This window comes from Mobula birostris, chromosome 1 (genome assembly GCF_030028105.1).
Source record: "Mobula birostris isolate sMobBir1 chromosome 1, sMobBir1.hap1, whole genome shotgun sequence".
Taxonomy (NCBI): Eukaryota; Metazoa; Chordata; class Chondrichthyes; order Myliobatiformes; family Myliobatidae; genus Mobula; species Mobula birostris.
Window position 1 is genome coordinate 37,541,283 of NC_092370.1, and position 17,427 is coordinate 37,558,709.

General features: G+C 42.5%; 1 protein-coding gene across 4 annotated transcripts in view; it reads right to left on the reverse strand.

Moving 5' to 3' along the window:
* The window catches only part of prex2 (phosphatidylinositol-3,4,5-trisphosphate-dependent Rac exchange factor 2), a 407,250-nt gene that overhangs the window by 4,356 nt on the left and 385,467 nt on the right, over positions 1-17,427 (reverse strand). The window lies entirely within an intron of this gene.

A 17,427-nucleotide genomic window follows, 5' to 3' on the forward strand; every position in this document is an offset into this window, starting at 1 on the left:
AACCATCACTGCATCACAGGAAGGCCTGCAATAATGAGTTATTTCCTGCGGAGCATCAAGAGTGCTTACCTCTGTCCCAGGATACTGATGGACTTTTACCGCTGTACCATTGGGAGTATACTCACCAACTGCATCTCAGTGTGGTATGGCAATTGTCCCGTATCGGACCGCAAAGCACTTCAGCGTGTAGTGAAAACTGCCCAGCAGATTATCGGCACCCAATTGCCCACCATTGAGAACATCTACCATAAATGCTGCCTGGGCAGGGCAAAAAGCATTATCAAGGATGCATCTCACCCTAACCATGGACTTTTTACTCTCCTCCTATGCGGTAGGTGCTACAGGAGCCTCCGCTCCCACACCAGCAGGCACAGGAAGAGCTTCTTCCCTGAGGCTGTGACCCTGCTGAACCTCACATCACAACGCTAAGCAGTATTGCATCCATATTGTACTGTCTCAGTACTTTTATATTTGTGTGCTGTAGCACTTACTTTTTATTCACAGTTATTTTGTAAATAACACTATTCTTTGCATTTCTGGTTAAATGCTAACTGCATTTCATTGGCTTTGTATTTGTGCTCAGCACAATGACAATAAAGTTGAATCTAATCTAATCTAATCTATTGTACATCACAGTTCACTTTATTCTAGTGTACACTTCATTGTAAACTTTACTAAAACACATTCTACTAAATATCAAGAACACTAGAATATAGGAACAGAAGTAGAGACCCCAGGCCCCACAAGCATGACCTTTCATTCAATATGATCATAGCTGATCAATGCTGACCACTGTGCCATTCTCCATCACCCTCAATTCCTAAATCTTTCCAATATATTTCTAACTCCAGCTTGAAAACATCTAATGATCTGGCCTCCACCACCCATGAAGGCAGAGATTCACTACTACCTGAGAGAAGAAATTTCTATGCACCCCAGATTAAAATGCCTGTTCTTTTGTTTTGTAGCTATGTGATTCTCCTCCTACTGACATCTACTTGTTAAATCTCCTTGAAGTTTTATATGTTTTAATAAGGTTTCCCCTCAAAATCTTCAGGCTCTTAAATTACACCCCTTTGCTTGCCTCTTTAACCACTTGCTGAACCTGCCCGCTAATGTTGAATAGTGCTCATCTCTTTCATTCACATGAACATCCAACTATCGGTGGACTTCAGGATTCAGCCGTACCTCTCAAACAATTTTCTATTCTCACAATTTTTGCCCTTATCCTGAACCTATCTGTGCCACTTCGCTGAGGCTTTACATGCTCCTCAGAACTTGCTTTCCGGCCTATCTTTGTATCATCAGCACATCTGCCTACAATATACTCAACTCCTTCATCTAATTTATTAATATACATTGCAAGTATTTAAGGGTCTTGTTCTTGATTTCTGAGAGGCCTCACTTGCCAACTAGCTTTGGCAGCTTGCCAAGACCAGAATGATCCATTAATCCTGATATACTATTGTCATGGGGTAAAGAAACTAACAACTGAAATCTGGACAGATCAGGCATCTGCAGAAATAGAAAGTGGTAAACCTCAGTTCATCAACCTGAAACAAATGAATCTGTTTCTCTTTAAATAAATGGTGTATGATGTGTGGGAAAATTCCATCATATCCTACATTAATTTCAGATATCAGGCATTTGCAGTATATTATTGTTTGCTTTTTAAACATTATTCCAGGATAATATACTGTTCTTTTCAAATCCTCTCTACACATTTTCTGTTTTTCCTTTTATACCTATCATTAACATAACAATTCTAAAATAATTCACTACTGACTGACAAAAAATGTGCATATGTGCGTTGAGAAATGTCATTTTGTGCAATAAACTTGGGACAGAGGAGATGGAAAAATGCACAAAGGAAGAACATGAGGCCATTTCATGGGCACTTCCCAGTTAATTACACTGCTACATTGTTTTCCAAAATTAGTTATGGCAATTTAACAATGCATTTTCACATTTTTATCAAATACATCGTATGTTCTTAAAATAAGTCATGCCTGCAATTGCAATGTACTGTACATATGAATCCATTAATAAGGAAAGCCAGAAAAACAATAAAATAAATTTAAAACATGGTCTGGATTCAACTATTTGTGGAGCATGAGAAGATTTTATTGATGGTCACTTCCACACTTCTTGACTCCTTCATCTTCATGGAGTCCACACCGCCAGGCATTTTCAGCAAATACCACTGTACTGTGGGATGGAGCAGGAATGAGCCACATTCAGCTCTTTGACTCAGCTCCTCTATTTAATGCAATCATGGGAGATTGGAGCAAAAGGCCATAAAACAAAGGAGCAGAATAAGGCCATTTGGTTCATCGAGTCTGTTCTGCCATTCCATCATGGCTGATTTATTATTCCCTTCTCCACGTAACCTTTCACGAGTTGTCAAGAACCACTCAATTCCGCTTTAAATATAGTCAATGAACTGGCATCTACAGCCATCCATGAAAAATGAATTCCACAGATTCACCAACCCCTGGCTAAAGAAATTTCTCCTCAGCTCTGTTCTAAATGGATGTCCCCCTTTTTAAGGCTGCACACTCTGGTCACCCACTATAGGTCCTCTCCATATCTACCCTTTTTAGGTCTTTCAATATTCAATAGGTTTTAATGAGATCTCCCTCACTCTCCTGAACTCCAGTGAGTATTGGTCCAGAGCCATCAAACATTCCTCATCCATTAACCCCATAATTCCTGGAATCATTCTCGTGAACATTCTCTGGCCCCTTTCCATATCTTTTCTTAGATAAGGAGCCTATAACTGCTAGTGGTACTCCAACTGTGGTCTGACCAATGCTTTATAAAGCCTCAACATCACATCCTTGTTCTTATATTCTAGTCCTCTCAAAATGAATGTTACCATTGCAATTGCTTTCCTTACCACTGACTTAACCTGCAAGTTAACCTTTCAGGAATCCTGCATAAGGACTCCAAAAGTCCCTTTGCATATCTGACTTTTGAATTTTCTCCCCATTTAGAAAATGGTATATGCCTTTATTCCTTCTACCAAAGTGCATAACCATGCACTTTCCTGACACTATATTCCATCTGCTCGTTCTTTGCCGATTCTCCCAATCTGCCTAAGTCCTTCTGCAGACACCCAGCTTTCGCAATGGTACCTGGCCTCCATCTATCTTCACATTGTCCACAAACTTGATGACAAAGCCATCAATTTCATTATCCAAATTCTTAATATATAGCATGAAAAGTGGTAGTACCATTACCAACCCATGCAGAACATCACGAATCAGTGGCAGCCAATCAGAAAAGGCACCTTTATTCCCAATCTTTGCCTCCTGCCAGTCAGCCAATCTCCTATCCATGCTTGTACCTTTCCTGTAAAATCATCTGCTCTTATCCCCCTCCCTTCTTAAGGAGGGAGATGACATTTGAAACATTCCAGAGTCTAGTGATTCTAAAGATCATTACTAATGCCTCCAAAATCTCTTCAGCTAGGTCTTTCAGAACCCTGGGGTGTATTCCATCTAGTCCAGGTAACCTACAATACCTACCTTCAGACCTTTTAGCTTCACAAGCCCTTCTCCTTAGTAATAGCAGCTACATTGACTTCTGCCCCTGACACTCTTAAATTTCTGGCATACTACCAGTGTCTTCTTCAGTGAAGACTGATGAAAAATATTCATTAAGTTCATCTGCCATTTCTTTATCCTCCATTACTGTCTCTTCAGCATCATTTTTCAGCAATCCAATATCCACTCTCACCTCTTTTACTCTTTATATACCTGAAAAAAAATTTAGTATCCTCTTTTATATTATTGGATAACACATCCAAATGCTAGTGGAACTCAGCACGTTAGGCAGTGTCTATGGAAAGGAATAAACAGGCAATGTTTTGGACCAAGACCCTTCTTCAGGACTGATGATGAAGCCAGGGAAAAAGTAGGGCCCATTAGTCATGCAAGATACAATCTGTGCATGGAGTCAGAGAATGTAGGTGAGATCTAAACTTAATACTTCTCATTTGTCGTCCTTAAGGAGAAGGATATTATTTGAAGAATTCTGTGAAGGTAGTGGTGAAATTCTTGAACATTATCATGAAAATGGAGCTTTAGTGGAATTAAAAGTGGGCAAAATCCCAGGGCCTGTCTACTCCAGGCTGCTCTGCAAGGCAAGGAAGGAGAATCCTGTGCCTTGCAAGGGATTTATAAGTTTTCACCTGTCACAGGTGAGGTGCCAGATCACTGGAAGAAATATGGTACCTTTATTCAGCAGTGGCATCAGGGTTAACAAACAAAATGCTGGAGGAACTCAACTGGTCAGGCAGCATTTGTGGAAGTGAGTCTCTTCCTCTGGACTAAAGGGTAGAAGTGAGATAGTCCATTTAGAGAGAGTGTTAGCCATCTATTTATAGGTCAGTGAACCAAAGTTAGTAGAAAACAATTGGAGAAACAGAATTAATGAACACCTGGAAAGGCAGGGATTAATCACAGATAGCTTGCTTTTGTTAGGGGGATATTCCATCTCAACAAGCTTATTGAATTATTTGAATTAATTGAGGGCAGTTTGCTGGTAGTTTACATGGACTTCAGTAAGGCCTTTGATAAAGTCCCATATTTGAAACTTACAAAAAGGTTAGAGCGTGTGAGATCTGAGTTGAGATGGCAGAAAGTGAGAAAGTTTTCCCCTGGCAGAGGTATCCAAATTTTAAGGCATAGGTTGAGGGTGAGAGGATATTTAAGGAAGATTTTTTTCACCAGTGGGGTGGTTGGAATCTTGAATTAATTGCCTGAATGGGTGAAGGAAGTAGAAGTATTGAAAAAGAAAACACTTGTCTGGGGATCTTAAATAACCTCTCTTTGGATCTGATGTTATTCTTATCCTGTTTTGCTTTCCACCATTGAACTATTTCCCCTTCAGCATTTGTTATACTAGGCTGATGCACCCCACATGACAACATTAATAACTAATCATTTCTCATTGCACAATATTCCAGCTAAAAAAGCCTGTTCTCCAGTTCATTGTTCGAAGCACTGGTTCAAAAATCTGTCATGTACTCACTTCAGGAATTCTGACTCCTCAGTATTATAGCTAACCTAGTTAAAATCATCCATGATTACTCTAGTACCACTAATGCATATACAGTGGATTCAGATAACTGGGCCATCAGTTAATTAGGATAGCCACTTATTTGGAATAACTTTTAAAGACCAAAAAATAATTGAGAAAATAGCCAGGATTCCTTTCATTTATTTGGGACACTATGCTGCCTAACTGGGACAGGAGACTGTTGTCAAAGTTTACAACTACCTCTTATGTAGCTGTTAAACACTACATCACGCTTAGAGAAAACTGTTTTAAAATAGCATTTTACTAATTTGTTTTATACCCATTTCTCTCAACTGGATTTATTAGGTAATGTACTCTTTTGGTATCCTCACATCTTACTTTGCAGGTATGATCATAACATATAAATGATTATGATTACCCTGAATGTGTTGCCTGAATGCCATGGTATTTTCTGGTGAGTGGTATCATGTTTAAGGAATCCTGACCTTGCTCAGCGGATTTCTATTCTGCAGGACAATGGTTGATAACATGAATGCTCTGGACTGATCTTCAGTATTTGTGACTGCTCTTTACCATTTTAGCCAAATCACATTAATTAGATCGCCATGCAGTTGGTAGGAGCAGACATGGAAAAAGCAAACATTTATTGAGAGAAATTCCTTATGGAACTTTCAGACAAGGACCCTTTTTCTGCCATTGTGTACCATAAAATGGTATGTTGGTACAGTGGGGAAGAACTGATAAAACTGCAGTGGTACAAGCAACACATGTGGGCACGTGGCCAAGTGGTTAAAGCATTGGACTAGCTACCTGAAGGTCATGAGTTCGAGCCCCAGCCGAGGCAACGTGTTGTGTCCTTGAGCAAGGCACTTAATCACACATTGTTCTGCGTCGACACTGGTGCCAAGCTGTATGGGTCCTAATGCCCTTCCCTTGGACAACATTGGTGTCGTGGAGAGGGGAGACTTGCAGCATGGGCAACTGCTGGTCTTCCATACAACCTTGCCCAGGCCTGCGCCCTGGAGAGTGAAGACTTTCCAGGTGCAGATCCATGGTCTGGCAAGACTAACGGATGCCTTTTTTTACGAGCAACACTCATCCAAGATGGCAATCAACAATGTTCACAACAATTGAATGTGATCCATGGTGTGTTAAGCCTTCCTCTACTTGTGTTCATTTTTGATAAATGTTCTCTCACCTATTCAAATAATATTGAAAGATGTTTCATCCCGTCATGAAAAAACTATTTAAGCATGCCATGAGGAACCTCAGGACCTTTCTTAAAGCATTTTCTAAAATAAAGGACAGTAAATTGAAGGATTGGCAGAAAGAGTTATTTTCTTTCATAAACTAGATGAACCCAAGGAAATAATTTGTATTATCTTCTTTCTCTACGGAGACTCTACGTATGTCTGCAGAATTTCTAAAGAGTAAAATCCTTTCTAGTTGTTGATGAGCCCATAAAAACAATCTTTTTATGAAAATTAATGACACAGGACTAACTAAATTAATTGCATGAAGATATGTGTCAAAAAGAAATAAACTGGTCATGGAATGGGCAATCACAACGGAAGGGGTTTGCATTAACCAATTGTTGCAGGTGTGATTGTTTTGAAAGTGTAGTTTCAAAAAATATGCAAGTTAATCACATCAGTTTTACAGATGGGCAAATTATTTTGTTTGATCACGAGGATAAATTGTCTCCAGAATCAGAGTTGGAATGAATTCATAGGAGTTGAAGTCACAGTTAGACAGAGTTAAAAGCTCTATAGGATCATTATTACACAAATGCTGAAGCACTTAGTGGGTTTTTATCATAGTTTGCATGATTTACCATCATATGATCCAACACAAAGTTCAAAGCAAACTTATTATGGAAGTATATATATGTTACTATATGCTACCTTGAGATTCATTTTCTTGCAGACATTCACAAAGAAACACAAAAGAGTCAATGAAAAACTGCACATAAACAAAGGCAGGCAAACAACCAATGTGCTAAAGACAACAAATTGTGCAAATACAAAATCAAACAAAAAAAAGGTGAGCAAGTAATAAATACTATTGAGAACATGAGTTGTAGAGTTCTTGAAAGGTTGACCATAGCCTGTGGAATTCAGTTCAGTGTTGGGGTGAGTGAAGTTGATGGAGCCTGATGGTTGAGGGGTAGAAACTGTTCCTGAATCAGGTAGGGTGGGAGCTAAGGGTCCTGTGCCTCCCTCCTGATGCCAGTAGTGAGAAGAGAGCATGACCTGGGTGGTGAGAATTCTAGATGGTGGATGCTGCTTTCCTGCAACACCGTTCCTTACAGATGTGCTCAGAGTCAGAAATCAGGCTTAATATCACTCTCATACTGTATGTAGTAAAATTTGTTGTTTGTGACACCAGCACATTGCAATAAGTAATAAAATGAACTATAAATTGTAATAAGAAATACATATAAAATTAAATTAAATAAGTAGTACAAAAAAAAAGCAAAACAAATGAACAAAATATGATGTGGCATACATGAGTTCATTGTTCATTCAGAAATCTAATGGCAGAGGGCAAGCAGCTGTTTTAGAAACATTGAGCATGTGTCATTAACCTCCTGTACCTCCTCCCTGATGGTAGCAATGAGGAGAGATTATGCCCCGGGTGATATGGTCTTTAATGACGGATGGCAGCTTTTTGAGGCTTCGACTTTTGAAGGTGTCCTCGATGCTGAGGAGGCTCGTGCCCACGATGGAGCTTGCTGAGTTTGCAACTTCCTGCAGGTTTTTCCAATCCTGTGCAGTGGTCCTTCCATACCAGATGGCGATGCAACTAGTTAGAATGCTCTCCAAGCAACGTCTGTAGAAATTTCTGAAGGTCTTTGGTGACATACCAAGTCTCTTCAAATTCCTAACGAAATACAGCTGCTGTCATGTCTTCCTTGTAATTGTATCAATATGTTGGGCTCAGGATAGATCTTCAGAGATGTTGACATCCAGGAAGTAGAAATTGCTCATCCTTTCCACTGCTTGATGAGGACTCGTGTGTGTTCCCTCACCTTTCCAATACTGAAGTCCACAATCTGTACCTTGGTCTTACTGACGTTGAGTGTGAGGTTGTTGTGGCAACACCACTCAACCACTAATCTATCTCACACCTATACGCCTTCTTGTCACCATCTGAAATTCTGCCAACAGTCGTCATGTCATCAGCAAATTTATCGATGGAGTTTAAGCTGTGCCTGGCCACACAGTCATGTGTGTAGATGCCACAGAGCAGAGGGCTAAACATGCATCCTTGAGGTGCATCAGTGTTCATTGTCAGCAAGGAGGAGCTGTTATTTTCGATCTGCACCAACTGTGGTCTCCCAATGAGGAAGTCAAGGATCCACTTGCAGAGGGAGGTACAGAGGCCCAGGTTTTGGAGCTTATTGATTAGAACTATGATTTTGTTGAATGCTAAGCTGTAATCAATAAACAGCAGCCTGACATAGGTACTATATTGTCCAGGTGATCTGAGGCCAAGTGGAGGGCCAGTGGATTGCATCTGCTGTAGACCTATTATGGCAAGAGGCAAACTGCAGTGGGTCCAAATCTTTGCTTGGACAGGAGTTGATTCTGGCGATGACCATCTCAAAGTACTTCATCACAGCAGATGTGAGTGCAACTGGGCGATAGTCATTGAGGCAGCTCACCCTGCTCTTCTTGAGCACTGGTATAATTATCCCCCTTTTAAAGCAGGCAAGAACCTCCAACTTCAGCGGTGAGAGCTTGAAGATATCTTTCAACACCCCCACCAGTTGGTTAGCGCAGGTTTTCAGTGTCCTACCAGATACACCATCAAGGCCTGATGCCTTGCAGGGTTTGACTCTTTTGAAAGATGTTCTGATGTTGACCTCCAAGACAGAGATCACAGGGTCACCAGATGCTGCAGGAATTTGCGTAGGTGTAGTTTTATTCTCCCTTTCAAAGCACACATAAAAACTCATCTGGGAGTGAAGCATCACAGCCACTCCTGATGTTAGGTTTCACCTTGTACGAAATAAAGGCCTGCATACCCTGCCAGAGCTGACGTGAATTGGATTCCATATTTAACTTCAATCAGAATTGTTTCCTCACTCTTAAAATAGCCCTCCATATGTCGTACCTGGACTTATTACAAAGTTCTGGATAACTGACCTTGAATGTCACAGATCTAGACCTCAGCAGAGTACAAATCTCCTGGTTCATCCAAGGGTTTTAGTTTAGTATGTCCAGTATGTTCTTGAAGGCACACACTCATCCGCACAGGTCTTGATGAAGTTGGTGACAACTGTGGCGGATTCATTCATATTCAAAGATGAATCCTCAAATTCTGTCCAGTCCACCGACTTAAAGCAGTCCTGTAAACGCACATCCACCTCCCTTGGCTATACTTTCTTGGTCCTCGCAGCTGGTGCTTTGGTCTTTAGGCCCTGACTGTATGCTTGGAGTAGGAGTACAGCCAGCTGATCAGACTTTCCAAAGTGTGGGCGTGGGCTGCCACAGTAAAGGTTCTACATGGTGGTGTAACTGAGGTCAAGTGTGTTGGCTCCTCTAATTCCACAGTTGATGTGTTGGTGGAAGTATTTTAGAGAATTCTTCAAACTGTCCTGGGTGAAATCCCCAGCAATAATTTGAAAGGCTTCAGAGTATGCTACCCAGTGTCTCCTGATCACATTGCTCAGCTCCTGCGGTGCCTGAATCACACTGGCCAGAGGTGGAATATGCACCACTGCCAGGACGACGGAGGTAAAACTCCCTCGGCAGATAAAATGGATGACACTTGACCACTAAGTGTTCCTGGTGGTGTGAACAGAACTGAGACAGAACAGTCATGTCTGTGCACTGCAATAGGTTAATCATAAAGCAAACTCCACCTTCTTTACCTTTAGAAGACTGAAAAGGTGACCTGTCTTTTTGGTGGACGGTGAAGCCTCCAGCTGCAGTGCTGCATTCAAAATTGCAGGGGCAAGGCATGCTTCCATGAAGCAAAGTACACAGCAGTCCTTGATGTCCCTCTGGTACAGCAATCTTGCTCTGATATTGTAACTGTTATTTTCCAGAGACTGTACATTTGCCTGTAAGGTATTCAGGGGTTAGGGAGTGGGGGGGGTTTAAGGCCTCTGCATTCCAAGAGCACTGTAGTCCAGCACACCTTCCCCACTTCTTTATTCTTAAAAGGGAACTGCACTCATGCCCTGAGTCTGCAACTAGGGTTTGCAGATTTTAAAGATCATTAGATTGTTTTATCATCTTCAAATAATGTTTCTTACTGAAGTACCCATGGCTGTGACAGTGGATATCAGCTGTAATCATCCTCAACAGAAATACTTGACGATTTCCTCTGTGAGAGAGAGAGCTAGGTAAGTGCACTCCGTACACACGCTCATTCACTCACAAACACCGCCTTGTCAGTCAGCTGTCATTCCACTGAGTGTAGGCACTTCAATGTCATCCCCGGTATGTTCTTATAATGGGTCCTAAAATGATTTGATCTGCTCAGGTTGGCTTTGTTGTGCCTTTCCCTCCATACACAGTGGAATATTCCATTTCTTTATTAATGGGGATATGTTCATGTATATACAGTATGTTGTTTGTATACTGTAATTAAAAGGTGGTGTAGTGGCATCCGCACCGGACTTCGAGGTGAGTAGCTCAAGTCTGGCTGGCTCTTTGCACGCTTTCAATCCGTGCTGGGTTGAGCGTCAAGCTGGCAACACGGCCTTGTAAAAAAACGCAGGCAAGTGCTAAGAAGACAGCAAAGATCGTTGCACAATGCACCACAAGGTGAGGAGAGGAACAACTATTCTATATTTCAGGGTAAAAGACCCTGATGGGAGTTATATACAGACCCCAATACAGTAGTAAGGATGAGGCCTACAAGTTACAATGGGAGATAGAAAATGTATGCCAAAAGGGCAATGTTACAATAGTCATGAGGGTTTTCAACTTGCAGGTAGATTGGAAAATCAGGTTGGTGCTGGATTGCAAGAGGGGGAATTTCTAGAATGTCAATGAGATTGCTTTTTAGAGCTCATCTATTCTGGATTGGGTGTTGTGCAGTGAACCAAAATTGATGAGGGAGGTTAAGGTAAAAGAGCCCTTGGGGTCAAGTGATCATAATATGATTGAGGAAGAAGCACAGTTGACGTTTCAGGCCGAGACCCTTCGTCAGGATGAAGGGTCTCGGCCTGAAACATCGACTGTGCTTCTCCCTATGGATGCTGCCTGGCCTAATGCGTTCCACCAGCATTTTGTGTGTGTTGCTTGAATTTCCAGCATCTGCAGATTTCCTCGTGTTTGCTTTTATAATTTGATTGAATTCACCCTGAAATTTGAGAAGGAGAAGTTAAAGTCACATCTATTAGTATTACAGTGGAGTAAAGGGAATTACAGACACATGTCAGAACGGTCCAGAATCGACATGATCTTCTCCCTTCGACAGCTACAAGAGAAATCCAGAGAGCAAAGACAACCACTCTACGTCGTTTTCATTGACCTCACGAAGACCTTCGACCCTGTGAGCAGAGACGACCTGTTCAAAATCCTCGCCAGGATCGGTTGTCCCCCGAGGCTCCTCAGGATAGTTCAGTCATTCTACACAGACATGAAGGGCGTCGTTCAGTTCGACGGCTCTTCTTCGGAGGCCTTCAACATCCTCAGCGGTGTGAAGCAGGGCTGTGTGCTTGCCCCCACCCTGTTTGGCATCTTCTTGGCAGTCATGCTGAAGCACGCCTTTGGAACATCAACTGATGGTGTCTACCTCCACACCAGATCAGACGGGAGGCTGTTCAGTCTGTCCCGGCTGAGGGCAACAAACAAGGTTCGTGAAGTACTCATCAGGGACATGTTGTTTGCAGATGATGCGACACTGGCAACACACTCTGAAGAGCAACTGCAACGCCTCATGGTCAGCTTCTCAAGAGCCTGCCAGGACTTCAGCTTGACCATCAGCCTGAGGAAGACCAATGTGTTGGGCCAAGGCATTGAGCACCCCCCATCAACAACTACGAGCTGGAGGTAATTCACGAGTTTACACACCTTGGCTCCACCATCACGGACAGCCTCTCCCTAGACCCTGAGATCAATAGACGGATCAGATGAGCAGCCTCAACGTTCGCCAGGCTGACAAAGAGAGTCTGGGAGAACAGAAAGCTGACGACGCACACCAAGGTTGCAATCTACAGGGCCAGCGTCCTCAGCACACTGCTTTACGGCAGCGAGACCTGGAGCCTCTCTCAACGCCTTCCACCTTCGCAGCCTGAGACGCATCCTGGACATCACGTGGGTTGACTGAGTCACCAACAATGAGGTCCTGGCCCGCACCCAGATACCCAACCTCTTCACCCTGCTCCAACAACGTCGTCTCCGCTGGCTGGGCCACGTACACCGCATGTCAGACAGGAGGATCCCAAAAGACCTGCTGTACAGGGAACTGGCCTCCGGCAAGAGAGCACAAGAGTGGCTCCATCTTCGTTTCAAAGACATTTGCAAGAGAGACATGAAGTCACTCTTGTCTCTCTTGTCTCTGAACATGAACATCGAGAGGTGGGAGGACGTCGCAAGCGATCACTCTCACTGGAGGCTGGAACTACGCAGAGGTCTAAAAAGAGGAGAAGAGAAGCTGAGGCTTGCTGCTGAAGAAGAGGGCACTCGTCGGAAAAACAGCACCAAGACAACACTGGAGGACAGTGCCTTCAAATGCAGTCGCTGCAGCCGAGACTGTCACTCCCGTGTGGGCTCCACAGCCACAACAGACGCTGCTCTACCAACACAGACTGAAGCAAGACTTTCCAGGCACAGATCCATGGTCTCGCAAGACTAATGGATGCCACACACACAAGAGGAATTACAGAGGTGTGAGAGAAGGAGTTGGCCAGAACTGATTGGAAAAGCACACTGGCAGGGATGATGGCAGAGCAGCAATGGCTGAAATTTCTGGAAGTAATTTGGAAGGCACAGGATATATACATCCCAAGGAGGAAGAAATATTCTAAAGGCAAGATGACATAACCATGGCTAACAAGAGAAGTCAAAGCCAACATAAGAGCCTAAGAGAGGGATAGAGTACAGCAAAAATTGGTGAGAAGTTAGAGGGCTGGGAAATTTAAAATATCAACAGAAGACAACTAAACTGTCAGGAAGAAGGTAAAGATAGAATTCTAAAGTAAGCTAGCTAATAATATTAAAGTGGATACAAAAACTTTCTTCAGATACATAAGTGTAAAAGAGAGGCGAGACTGGATATTGGACCTAGAGGACGATGCTAGAGAGGTAGTAATGGGTGACAAGGAAATGGCAGATGAACTGAATAAGTATTTTCAATCAGTTTTTAATGTGGAAGACACCAGCAGTATGGTGGAAGTTGCGGGTATCAGGGATCATGAACTGTGTGAACTTACCGTTACTGGGGAGAAGATTCTTGGGAAACCTGAAAGGTCTGAAGACACTGTAAATAAGTCATCAGGTTCTGAAAGAAGTGACTGAAGAGACTGTAGAGGCATTATTAATGATCTTTCAAGAATCACTAGATTCAGAATGGTTCCAGAAGACTGGAAAATTGCAAATGTCACTCCACTCTTCAAGAAGGGAGAGAGGCAGAATAAAGGAAATTATAAGCCAGTTAGTCTGACCTCAGTGTTTGGGAAGATGTTAAGGATGTCCTTTTGGGTACTTGGAGGCACATGATAAAATAGGCCACAGTCAGCGGAAAATCTTGTCTTTCCTTCAGGGGAAAATCTTGTCTGACAAATCTGTTGAAATTCTTTGAAGAAATAACAAGCAGGAGAGACAAAGGAGAATTGGTTGATGTTGTATACTTGGATTTTCAGAAGGCCTTTGACAAGGTGCCACATATGAGGTTGCTTACCAAGCTAAGACCCCATGATATTACAGGAAAGATTCTAGCATAGAAAAAGCAATGGCTGAATAAAGGGAGTCTTTTCTGATTGGCTACCAGTAACTAGTGGTGTTCCACAGGACCAATTCTTTTTACATTATATTTCAATGACTTGGATGATGGAATTTATGGCTTTGTTGCAAATTTTGCAGACAATACAAAGATAGGTGGAGGATCAAGTAGGTCCGAGGAAGTAGAGAGACTACAAAAGAATTCAGATTAGGAGAATGGGCAAAGAAGTGGCTGATGGAATACAATGTTGGGAAGAGTTTAGTCATGCACATTGATAGGAGAAGTAAAAGGGTTGACTATTTTCAAAATGAAGACAAAGTACGAAAACCTGAGGCGCAAAGGGACTTGGGAGACCTTTTACAGGAATTCCTAAAGGCTAATTTGCAGATGGAATCTGTGGTGAGGAATGCAAATACGGTGTTAGTATTCATTTCAAGAAGACTAGAATATGAAAAGCAAGAATCCTGATGAAGCGTCTCGGCCTGAAACGTCAACTGCACCTCTTCCTACAGATGCTGCCTGGCCTGCTGCGTTCACTAGCAACTTTGATGTGTGTAGCAAGAATGTAATGTTGAGACTTTTTAAAACACTGGTGAAGCCACACTTGGAGTATTGTGTGCAGTTTTGCGACCCGTGTCTTAGAAAAGATGTGCTAAAGCTGGAGAGATTTTTGACACACCTAATAAACACCCTTGCACTAAAGTGCTAATCAACTCCAGCCAATTTTTTTCTTTGATCATAATCCACGTATCCAACACCATCGGAGCTGCACAGAATGAGTTGCCACTTATCAACTCTATCTTCTCAATGGCGGGAAGGGCTTTACCTATGATGGAATAGGCTGTATCCACTACCTTTTGTAGGCTTTTCTTTTTAAGAGCATTAGTGTTTCCATATAAGGCCATGATGCAACCACTCAGTATACTCTCCACTGAGCTGAAGTTACAGTTAGAGTTAAGAGCTCTGTAAGATCATTAGAACACAAAGGATGAAGCACTTTGTGCATTTTACCATAGTTTGTAGTATTTCCCATCATATAATCCAATATGAAGTTCAAGCTGCACACACAAAAAGCTGGAGGAACTCAGCAGGCCAGGCAGCATCAATGGAGAAGGGTACAGTCGATGTTTTGGGCTGAGACCCTTCGGCAGAACTGCAGGAAAAAAAGATGAGGAGTTGTCTGGCCTGCTGAGCTCCTCCAGCATTTTGTGTGTGTTGCTTAAATTTCCAGCATCTGCAGATTTTCTCTTGTTTATGAAGTTCAAGCTACCTGGACGATACCTCTTCCCACCCTGCCACTTGTAAAAATGCCATCCCCTACTCTCAGTTCATCCGTCTCCACTGCATCTGCTCTCAGGATGAAGCTTTTCATTCCAGAACTACTAAGGTGACCCTTTTTTGCAAAGGAAGGGTCTTCCCTTCCTCCACCATCAATGCTGTCCTCACCCACATCTCTTCCATTTCGTGCACATCTGCCCTCACCCCATCTTCCCACCAGGGATAGAGTTCAAACACGAGGAAATCTGCAGATGCTGGAAATTCAAGCAACACACACAAAAAATCCTGGTGAACGCAGCAGGTCAGGCAGCATCTATAGGAAGAGGTACAGTCAACGTTTCGGGCCAAGACCCTTTGTCAGGACTACCTCTTCTTTCAGTTAGTTCCACCAGCATTTTGTGAGGGATAGAGTTCCTCTTGTTCTCACCTACCACCCTACTAGCCTCCGCGTCCAGTATATAACTCTCCATAAGTTCCGCCATCTCCCTCTGGTGCTCATTCCCCTTCCCTCTTCTCTCTTCTCCTATCAGATTCCCCCTTCTCCAGCCCTTCATCGCTTTCACCAATTAACATCCCACTTCTTCCCTTCACCCCCTCCCCCTTTCCTTTGAAACACCAGTTTCAACTATCACCTACCACCTTGGACTTCTTCCTCCCCTCCTCCCACCTTCTTACACTGACTTCTCCTCTTCCTCTCCAGTCCTGATGAAGGGTGTCAACCCAAAACATCGACCGTGTATTCATTTCCATAGATGTTGCCTGGCCTGCTGAGTCCCTCCAGCATTTTGTCTGTGTTGCTTTGGATTTCCCGTGTTCATGAAGTTCAAGGTTTGAAGTAAATTTATTATCAAAGTATGCTCTATGTCAGCATATACAACCCTGAGATTCACTTTCTTGTACATATAAAGAAACATGATAAAATTACACACAAAGACAGAAGAAAAGCAACTTCTATAGAAGTATGTCAAAGATTTAGATAACATACTGAACCTTCACAAACTTCTCTGAAAGTAGATGTGCTGCTGTGCCTTCTTTGTAATGCCACTTGTGTGCTGGACCTAGGACAAATCCTATGAAATGATAACACTGAGGATTTAAGCCGATGACCCTCTGCGTCTCTGATCCCGTGATAAGAACTGGCTCATGGACCTCCAGTTTCCTCTTCCTGTAGCTCTTTAGTTTTGCTGATGTTGAGTAAGAGGCTGTTGTTATGGCACCATTCAGCCAGATTTTCAATCTCCCTCCTATATGCTGATACATCATCACCTTTGATTTGGCCAACACAAGTGATGTCATCAGCAAGCTTAAATATAGCATCGAGGCTGTATTTGCCCTCACGGTCATAAGTATAAAGTGAGTAGAGCAATGGACTAAACACACAGCATTGTGGTATACCTGTGCAGATGGTGATTCTGGAGGAGATGTTGTTGCCAATCCGAACTGACTAGGGTCTAAATGTGAGGAAATTGAGGATCCAGTTGCTGAAGAAGGCATTGAGGCCAAGGTCTCGGAGTTTATTCATTAGCTTTTAGGGGACGGTGGTGTTGAATACAGAGCAGTAGTGAATGAAGTGTATCCTGATGTATGCATTTTCACTGTGCAGATATTGTTCTAGGGCTGAGTGAAAAGGCAATGAAATAGCATCTGCTATTGACCTGTTGTGATGGTAGACAAATTGGAGTGGGTCCAAGTTGCTCCTCAGTATGTGTCAACACCACATCTCAGAACAATTCATCACAGTGGATGTAAATGCTACTGGCTATGTCACATTATATGTGCTGTTTCACATCATGGGCACTTTTATCTCAATTCAGTAAAGTTTTCAAAGGGGTTCTGAGTTGGGCTGCTCTGTGAATTTTGGCGAACTGCACCACATCAGATAATAAATTAAGGGAAGTAAACCTATCTTCCTGAGCCTGTCAGAGAGTCCCTCATTCTGACACATCATTAATATATTGAAGGTTAATTTATAGATTACTTTGTAGAATAAAGAATTAATTGCATGAAAATATTAAATTAATAATGCATTAGTAATGGCCAAAGAAAATCCACGTGACATCTAAAACTTTGACAAACTTCTATAGATGTGAGCAACACACACACAAAATGCTGGAGGAACTCAGCAGGCCAGGGAGCATCTATGGAACAGAATAACAGGGTCTCAGCCTGAAATGTAAGCTGTATTCTTTTCCATAGATT